The sequence below is a fragment of the Osmia lignaria genome, chromosome 12 (assembly GCF_051020975.1).
Source record: "Osmia lignaria lignaria isolate PbOS001 chromosome 12, iyOsmLign1, whole genome shotgun sequence".
NCBI classification, from domain to species: domain Eukaryota; kingdom Metazoa; phylum Arthropoda; class Insecta; order Hymenoptera; family Megachilidae; genus Osmia; species Osmia lignaria.
In genome coordinates, this window is record NC_135043.1 from 2,334,344 (window position 1) to 2,343,284 (window position 8,941).

The 8,941-nt window shown below is 38.7% G+C and overlaps 2 long non-coding RNA genes across 2 annotated transcripts; one reads left to right on the forward strand and one right to left on the reverse strand.

Moving 5' to 3' along the window:
- The first annotated feature begins 4,582 nt into the window (after window positions 1-4,582).
- LOC143305929 (uncharacterized) lies at window positions 4,583-7,037 on the forward strand. Its single transcript, XR_013063165.1, has 3 exons — window positions 4,583-4,683; window positions 4,801-4,870; window positions 7,006-7,037. It is a non-coding gene; the product is annotated as an uncharacterized LOC143305929 (long non-coding RNA).
- Window positions 7,038-7,596: 559 nt separating this feature from the next.
- On the reverse strand, window positions 7,597-8,170 carry LOC143305920 (uncharacterized). The gene is made up of 3 exons (XR_013063147.1): window positions 7,996-8,170; window positions 7,770-7,860; window positions 7,597-7,681 (listed from the first exon to the last, which is right to left on the reverse strand). It is a non-coding gene; the product is annotated as an uncharacterized LOC143305920 (long non-coding RNA).
- Window positions 8,171-8,941: the final 771 nt, after the last annotated feature.

Here is an 8,941-nt window from a genome sequence, read left to right on the forward strand (position 1 = left end):
GGATCTTCCCAGCACTCCTACAAGAGGGCGGGGAGGACCTGTACAGGCGCCTGGGCCAGATCTTCAAATCCTGCCTAGCGAAGGGCCACGTGCCCAAAGCCTGGAGATACTCCAAGGTAGTGTTCATCCCGAAGCCAGGGAAGGACAACTATGACCTCGCTAAGTCGTACAGACCCATCAGTCTCACCTCTTTCTTGCTTAAAACGCTGGAGAGGCTGGTTGATAGGTACATCAGAGATGAGGTTTTGGCCAGCAAACCGCTGCACCCCTCCAAACACGCCTACCAAAATGGCAAATCCACCGAGACGGCACTTCACAACCTGGTAGGTTCCATCGAAGATGCACTGTCGAACGGTGAATCTGCTCTCTGCATCTTCCTCGACATCGAGGGGGCGTTTGATAACACCCCCCACGATGCTATACAGGAAGCCGCGATGAGATACAATATTAAGGACTCCGTCGTAAGATGGATTCACAATATGCTGACGAACAGAACAGTCACAGCAAGCCTGGGAGAGGAGACGGTGAGGGCCGACGTCGCTAGGGGCTGCCCGCAGGGAGGAGTCCTGTCCCCCCTGCTGTGGACCCTCGTGGTTGATGAACTCATACGTATACTCACCATAGAAGGATTTGCGGTTCAGGGTTACGCCGACGACCTTACGATCACGGTCAGAGGCAGACACCCGTTGGAATTAGCGAGGAGGTTGCAAAGGGCTATCACACTTGTGGAATCCTGGTGTCGATCACACTCGCTCTCGGCAAACCCGAGCAAAACGGAGTTGGTCCTATTCACAAGGAGAAGACGATTCTATTTTAAGGCTCCTCATCTCTTTGGGACGCAACTACAACTCACAGATGAGGTAAAATATCTTGGTGTCACACTAGATAAAAAACTGACCTGGAAGAACCACGTAAACAGACAGACCCAGAAAGCAATCAGCACCTACTGGGCCTGCCGCAGGCTGTTTGGCCCCACATGGGGACTCAAACCAAGGATGGTCAGGTGGATATACCAGGCCATCCTTGAACCCATTATAACATACGGGTTCAAGGACTGGTTAAACCAGGAATTCACCAGGCTCTGGAATAACGCCAATGGCATGAGACACGCGAGGGCCGTATTTGAGGGACCGTCACAGAAGCTGGGTGACACCCTAATTCACCTGGACAGGGCGCGACTGCGCATGCTCGTGGGCCTAGTGACAGGACACTGGTACACGAAGAAACACCTCGCGCGCATGAGACTCACAGAAGAGACATTATGTCCGAGGTGTGAGGAAGAGGACGAAACACCTCTTCACGTACTTCTAAGATGCAGGGAACTAAGGGCCCTAAGAGGATCAATCCTGGAGACCTTGGAACCCTCATCATTAAGCATCTCGGCTGGCCTGGTGCCGGTGCTTCTAAATTTTGCCACAGAAGCCCAGCTGCCAAGGTACAGCCAGTAAAGAGGCTACCTAGCGGCCCGGGTACAATGGTCCCCAAGGACTGAGTGCCCGGCGAGCCTCAACCAGTTTAATAATAATAATAATAATTGTCTCACACGTACAAGGGTATTTAAACTTGCTTTTTTCCCTGTACGCTGCTTCGATTCTCGGTAGTCGCCTCATCAAAGGCGAGCCGAACTCGCTCGAGAAACTGTGGTTTCTCCGGCGACACGCAAAAATTGGTCTGATTCATCGCACATAATACATATAGCTATCACAGCATCCGTGTGTCATTTAGGTGTATGCGAAGAGTGACGTAAATAGCATGCCGTTAGTTGGATGCGATAACTGAGGTGACGCTGAAATCAGTTTCTGTTCGGCCTAATTTTCGATGAAACGTTGACTGTGTAACGCTATCGCGAAATTTCATCGACACACCACCTCGCGAAATAGCCCCGAATTATCCACGGCTCACGATTCGAATATGTTAATGTTACGCGAACAAACATCGCGTAAACCTTATTCCGTTAGACTCTAATAAAACAATCCTAAACTATGTTAATTTCGAAGGAACTTTACCACCGTAAACGTTTATAACCTCCGTTTTTCGAACTCCAGGCCATCCGCGACGAGCGATAATTTAAATTCACGAACTTCCTTTCAAATCGCAGTTCTCCCCGTGTTTATTACCGATAATAGGTTGCTTTATTCACCGTCGCCCTAAGGTACGGTCGTTGCCGTCAACTTTATTGCTTTGCCGCGGCTAACGGTCCCGAACGGGAAACATCGACGCCGACCAGCCGAAGGTAGAAGACCCTTGGAAAAACCTCGGGGTTTTCCCCAAAAATCGCTACGTCACAAGCGGGCGGCCACCTCGAACTCCCCGCTACAAATTCAGCCAACCAAAACAACCACTCTTGTTACCGCCCTCCACCAATCATGTAAAACAACCCCCACGCTACGTCCCCGCGAAACTTACCTTGTAACGCGTTTTTGAAATACAGATCAGAACAACTCTTGACTCCGTTCAATCTTGACGTTTTATTAAAACCTATCATTCGAAGTAAGAAGTTTTAGTTTTGGCGCGCACCAAGCAGAGTGTTTCTACACTCTACGGGCAGCCAACCCACGCTCCTGGAACCTTTTCCCCAGAATCTCCCTAAAACCGCTACGGCAAACGTAACAACTGTTTTACCAACGCGGAATTCGGAGTTCGGCCTCGACACTCGCATCGCCTTAAATTCGGAAGTGAATTTAATATGTATCTGGAGTTTTTATCGACGCTTGTGTGCAACATTCTAATATATTTTGATAAAATGGTGTAAGAAACAAGATGTCCAATTTTTGACAATCCGACATTGCTGTGTTTTCTTGTAGGTTTTCCATTTCCATAGTCTCTAATTGATTGCAGCTGCTATCGTCACATTAATTGAGGGTGTTGCGTGCCCGTCGCGGAAAATAGGGATTTTCGGGGATTTAGGTGCAGGTGTGACAGTCCGTGGAGCGCAGAGGCGCTCCGCTCTCAAGGCGCGGATTTACAAAATAAGAAACTGTAATTTTTGTTTTTAGTACTTTAATACTTGGTATTTCAAATTAAAATCAGAACTTTAAAGTTGCGTTGTTAAGGCTTAGACCCTTCTGAGTGAGAACGACTTGTTCGTAACGAGTAACAAAATCATTCTGACAATTCTGCGCTTGGCGGAGGAGATCTTCGCGCGTTGTCGGTCGATGCCCCTTCCTTGGTGGATCCTGGATCCTCCCTCAGGATCATCCCTCGTCCAATGGTGGAAGAGTCCACCCTGTCTCGTGTGGGCCCCTTCTCCTGGCTGTGGTCCACCCTCAAGCGCGTGGAAGTGGAGGCGCTCCGCCAAGACGCTAGAACGTTGCAGCGCACATGTGCTAAGAGAAAGCGTGGGACCCAGAGAAATTAGGAAACGACAAGACCTTGTACTTGCCAAAGCAACTCTTGAGGAAATTTACGACCCTCTTAGAGTGCATGAAAAGACAGGATATCGAAAAAGACTTCGTAACCCTTAAGGACCGTTCGTGACTTGGTCAAAAACAACGAATTAGCTATGGTCTATCATAAATTAGTTTTTTAGGAATTTTCCAAGTGAAACTATTCCATTCTCTGGACTTCCGGCCTTCTCTCAGCTCTATCACCCACGTCGAGGGGTTTACAATTTACTCTTTGTCTATTTATATAAGGGTATGCTTAGACGATGTTCGAATTTCGCTCTTAATTTATGACCAGCGATACAAAGGTCCTCGAAGAACATTCAAGACATATCGATACAATAGACTATCGATAAATATTCTCATGGCAGTGTCGCCACACCACTCTAAACATATTCACGTGATAACGTTTCACGTTACAAGGGAAACGAATCGCCAATATGCTTGTTCCATAAAACAACTACGGTCAGTATATTGTGCATATCGTTTGACAGGTATAGGTTAGAGTAGAGGAATAATTACAAGGTAGTTATTAAGATATCAATATCTGCTAATAAGTAAGGTCAAAAAGTTATGTGTAACGTTTGACAGGTATAGGTTAGAATGTGAAATTTTACAGAAAGAATTGAATATTTTACAGAATAGGTTTTTTATATTAATATTATGTATCATATATTATAATTATTAATTTGATTGTAAGTACGTATATAGTAAAGAAAATGTGTTATAAACATGAAGAAGATTTTTTATCTCATAAGGAAGGATAAAGAGATTTGAAGAGAAATCAATGAATATGGAACGGGACTTTTTTTAATCGGATTTAATGTTTGAAGTACCCATAAGTTGAGTCCTGCGACATGTCATTGATGGTCACCCACAATCTGATTAAAAAAGAAGTAAACTCCTACATTGATCCACGTTTATAGCATGCATTTAATGAATCTTTTTAGTTATTTTATGCTTCAATTAGCTTTATATTTCTTCGTTTAGAATCATAGTTTTGACTACAATTCAATCTATTTGTTCAAAATGTTTTGTACAATTTAACAATGTATGTACTTACTTTTGATGTTGACCACTAAAGTAACTGTGGAATTAAATTCGTTGAAGTGAGTAATCTTATTTCTACGTAATTACATACTTTTACAGGGATTATCATGATCTAACGAAACTACAATCAAAGAAGATAGAGAGAATGCACAGAATTTCCAATAAAATACCAGGACAAATAACAGAAGTATGTTCTCGAAACAGAAATGCAGTTACTTTCTTGCAAGATATATCTGGAAATATGATGAAGGTAAAAGAAATATTAAACCTTATTTTGTTCAATATGTACATCCTTTATTTCAAATTAATGTTGTTGAGTACAATGTATCAATATATAATAATATGCCTTTTTCTTCTTTATTTTCAGCGTTTGATCAGACACGGAGGGGAAAATTGCAACAGAGATATTATGGAGTATATGGGCCATTCCACGCAAAGTGATCACACTTTTTCCCGCATGGTCTTCGATTTTTGTTAAATTTTGTAGGCTTGTAAAACCCAATGTACGAACAAAAAATCGATGCTCCGTTCCTCGATATTGTTTAAACTTTCCAAGTTATAAGGACTGAAAATTTAGGGTCACTATTCTTTCAAAAAATCATAACTCGGAAAGTATTATAGATATCGACATGCATGAACCGGCATTTTATAGGTAAAACTTCAAAGTTTAATAAAAAAATTACTACATGTGTCAACGCAATCTTCAAATTGTTGTAAATAATGTTTATAATTTTCAAACTTGAAAATAACCCCAAGGGGGAGCACGAATCGGTCTGAAATTTTTTCTGTAGAATCTTTAAAGAGTTTTCTAAATACCCTGAAGATTTCATGATGGAACACGTAGAATTACCGGAGTTATAATATTTTATTGCTGCGTATGACCTGCCGGCGGACCATCGCGCGCCATCCGGTCCCCATGCGGCACTGCACTTGTCGGCGTTACTTTTCGGTCTATCCGCTTACAAATACAAATTGGAGTAAATAATTGTTTCTAATACACACTTTTTTCTTAATCTGCAGAGGTGATTTTAAAGATTTTGATGTGATAGGAGATTCACCGAGAGATTTAAGGGCACTATTTAACGACGATAACGAATATTCCCGATCTATTTCTTCTACATAACTACAGGGTGATTCTTTCGCAACGCAACACAAAAGCCGAGCCGCACAATGGAACCCCTGCTGTTCCGTTTCTTGACTTCGTCTCAGCCATAAACACACACAAAGCAGTTTTGGGTCCGGCTTTTGTGTTGCGTTGCGAGAGAATCACCCTGTATCTGCATTTGTTCCCGAATTTGACGAATTGTTGCTTATTACTTGTTCTACATTACTTGGACCAACAACTGGCTCTTGAACTGTTGGAAAACAACCCGGCTCACTTACGTTTACGATAGGAAGATTTGGACGATTTAATCTAGATGTTCGAATTACTCGCATTCTACACATGCAGCACAAATTTTCTCCTAATATTATATTCTGATATTTTTCACGAAAGGCGATTGTAACTGAACGAAGATTTTTAGTTACATTTGAATGTCGAGGTAAACTAAATGGATTGGAACAATATTTTCGCGGCATTTTTGCTTTCCACCAGTACACAATTACAGTTTTAAACTAAGAAAAACAAGAAACTAAAAAGTACACAGCATAGTTATGCACAACACTGAACGCTTAACTGAAACCGCTTGTCTCGTTGCTTTCCCAAATAAAACTGAACGGTGTTCTGGAAAAGTGAACCGCCAAAATCGGTTTGCCATACTTTTATTGCCTTTTAAGGGTTTGTAGACAAAAGTACCAGAAACGTGTCGATCTATTCCGTAGTTGTTAACCGATGGCTGGCTATTTGAAAAAATGTAGAGTAGCGGCGCATGGAAACCGGACGGCGCGCGATGATCTGCTGGTAGGTCATACGCAGCAATAAAATTTTATAACTCCGGCAACTCTGCGTGTTCCATCATGAAATCTTCAGGGTATTTAGAAAACTCTTTAAAGATTCTACAGAAAAAATTTCAGACCGATTCGTGCTCCCCCTTGAGGTTATTTTCAAGTTTGAAAATTATAAACATTATTTACAACAATTTGAAGATTGCGTTGACACATGTAGTAATTTTTTTATTAAACTTTGAAGTTTTACCTATAAAACGTTCATGCATGTCGATATCTATAATACTTTCCGAGTTATGATTTTTTGAAAAAAAAGTGACCCTAAATTTTCAGTCCTTATAACTTGGAAAGTTTAAACAATATTGAGGAACGGAGCATCGATTTTTTGTTCGTACATTGGGTTCTACAAGCCCACAAAATTTAACAAAAATCCAAGACCATGCGGGAAAAAGTGTGATCACTTTGCGTGGAATGGCCCATATATATCTTCATACATGTAGCTTTTCACATTAAGAAAAGAAGCATATAATAGAAACTTTTCACTAATTGAGTACGACAATCAGAATCAAAATGGGGATATATTTGCCATTATTTGATAATTAATTTGGTAGATTCCAAATATAGGTGCAGTTGAATATAAAGTATCAATATATAATAATATTACTTCTTGTTCTTTTTATATTTTCAGAATCTGTTCAGGCATTGATGGAAAAATTATCACCAAAAATAATGAAATACTAAAATTGAATAGATACATTAAAGAAATTAACCAGCGTAGAGTGAAAAACTAAGACAAATAACAAGAACGTACTCTGTAAAGAAATGCAATTACTTTGTCGCAAGATATATCTGGAAATATGTTTAAGGTAAAAGAAATATAGCATCTTATTTTCTTCAATACATCCTTTATTTCAAATTAATGTTCTTGAGTAAAATGTATGAATATATAATAATATGATTTCTTTTTCTTTATTTTCAGCATTTATTCAGACATTAATGAGGAAATTACAACAAAGAATTTATGGAGTAGAAAAATTTGATAGATACAGTGAACAAATTATCCAAAGAGGATTATAAAATTAGATATGTTTGTTTTCCAAATCATCGACTATAAAAACAATGTAATGCCAGCATATTTTAAGTAAATAAATTAATAGGAAAAAATGAAACTCTTAAATTATAATCTCCTGTTCCATTTACCTTAATATAGAATTTAATTCATCGTTCACATTGTCTTTTTTTACTTACAAATAAATACTTTTGTCGTGTTAAAATTCATAAATAAGAAAAAAAGTTGGGTTAAACTTCGTCTTAGGGGACCAAAAATTAACGAGTCCAAAATATGTGTTCTTGTAGTTTTTGACCTGAAAAGTCCGAAAATGCAAGTTAAAAGTCCAGGAAACCAATAGTTTAAAAGATACGAGTATATAAAAATGTGTGTACTTGGCGTACTTTGACAGGACAGTACGATGTCACATTGACTCTTCCCCGCATCCAATCCTTTGTTTGGACTCTATTTGTTGGGAGTGAGTACCTTCAGTTCCTATCAAATCCGAGGGGATATTGTTTATAAAAAAAAAAACTTAACCTTAGGTATACCAGGTTTAGGCCACCACTTATATAATTCTGTTTTACCGACGGCGACTCCACTCATTGGACCAAATGGCGTCGTACTGACCTGTCAAAGTACGCCAAGTACACACATTTTCATGTACTCGTATCTTTTAAACTATTGGTTTCCTGGACTTTTAACTTGCATTTTCGGACTTTTCAGGTCAAAAACTACAAGAACACATATTTTGGACTCGTTAATTTTTGGTCCCCTAAGACGAAGTTTAACCCAACTTTTTTTCTTATTTATGAATTTTAACACGACAAAAGTATTTATTTGTAAGTAAAAAAAGACAATGTGAACGATGAATTAAACTCTATATTAAGGAAATTGGAACAGGAAATTACAATTTATAAGTCTCATTATCTCCTGCTAATTTATTTACTTAAAGTATGCTGGCATTACATTGTTTTTATAGTCGATGATTTGCAAAATAAATTTATCTAATTTAATAATCTTCTTCTTTAGATAATATGTTCACTGTATCTATTATATTTTTCTACTTCATAATTTGTTTGTTGTAATTTCCTCATCACTGTGTGAATAAATGCTGAAAATAAAGAAAAAGAAATCATATTATTATATATTCATACATTGTGCTCAAGAACATTAATTTGAAATAAAGGATGTAATGAAGAAATAAAGTTTAATATTTCTTTTACCTTGAGCATATTTCCAGATATATCTTGCGACAAAGTAATTGCATTTCTTTACAGAGTACGTTCTTGTTATTTGCCTTAGTATTTCACTCTACGCTGGTTAACTTCTTTAATGTATCCATTCAATTTTTCTACTTCATAATTTTTGGTGGTAATTTTCCCATCAATGTTTGAACAGGTTCTGAAAATATAGAAAAAGAACAAGAAATAGTATTATTATATATTGATACATTGTATTCAACTGCATTTATACTTGGAATCCACCAAATTACTTACCAAATAATGGCAAATATACTCCCATTTTGATTTTGATTGTCATACTCAATTATTGAAAGATATCTGTTATATAATTT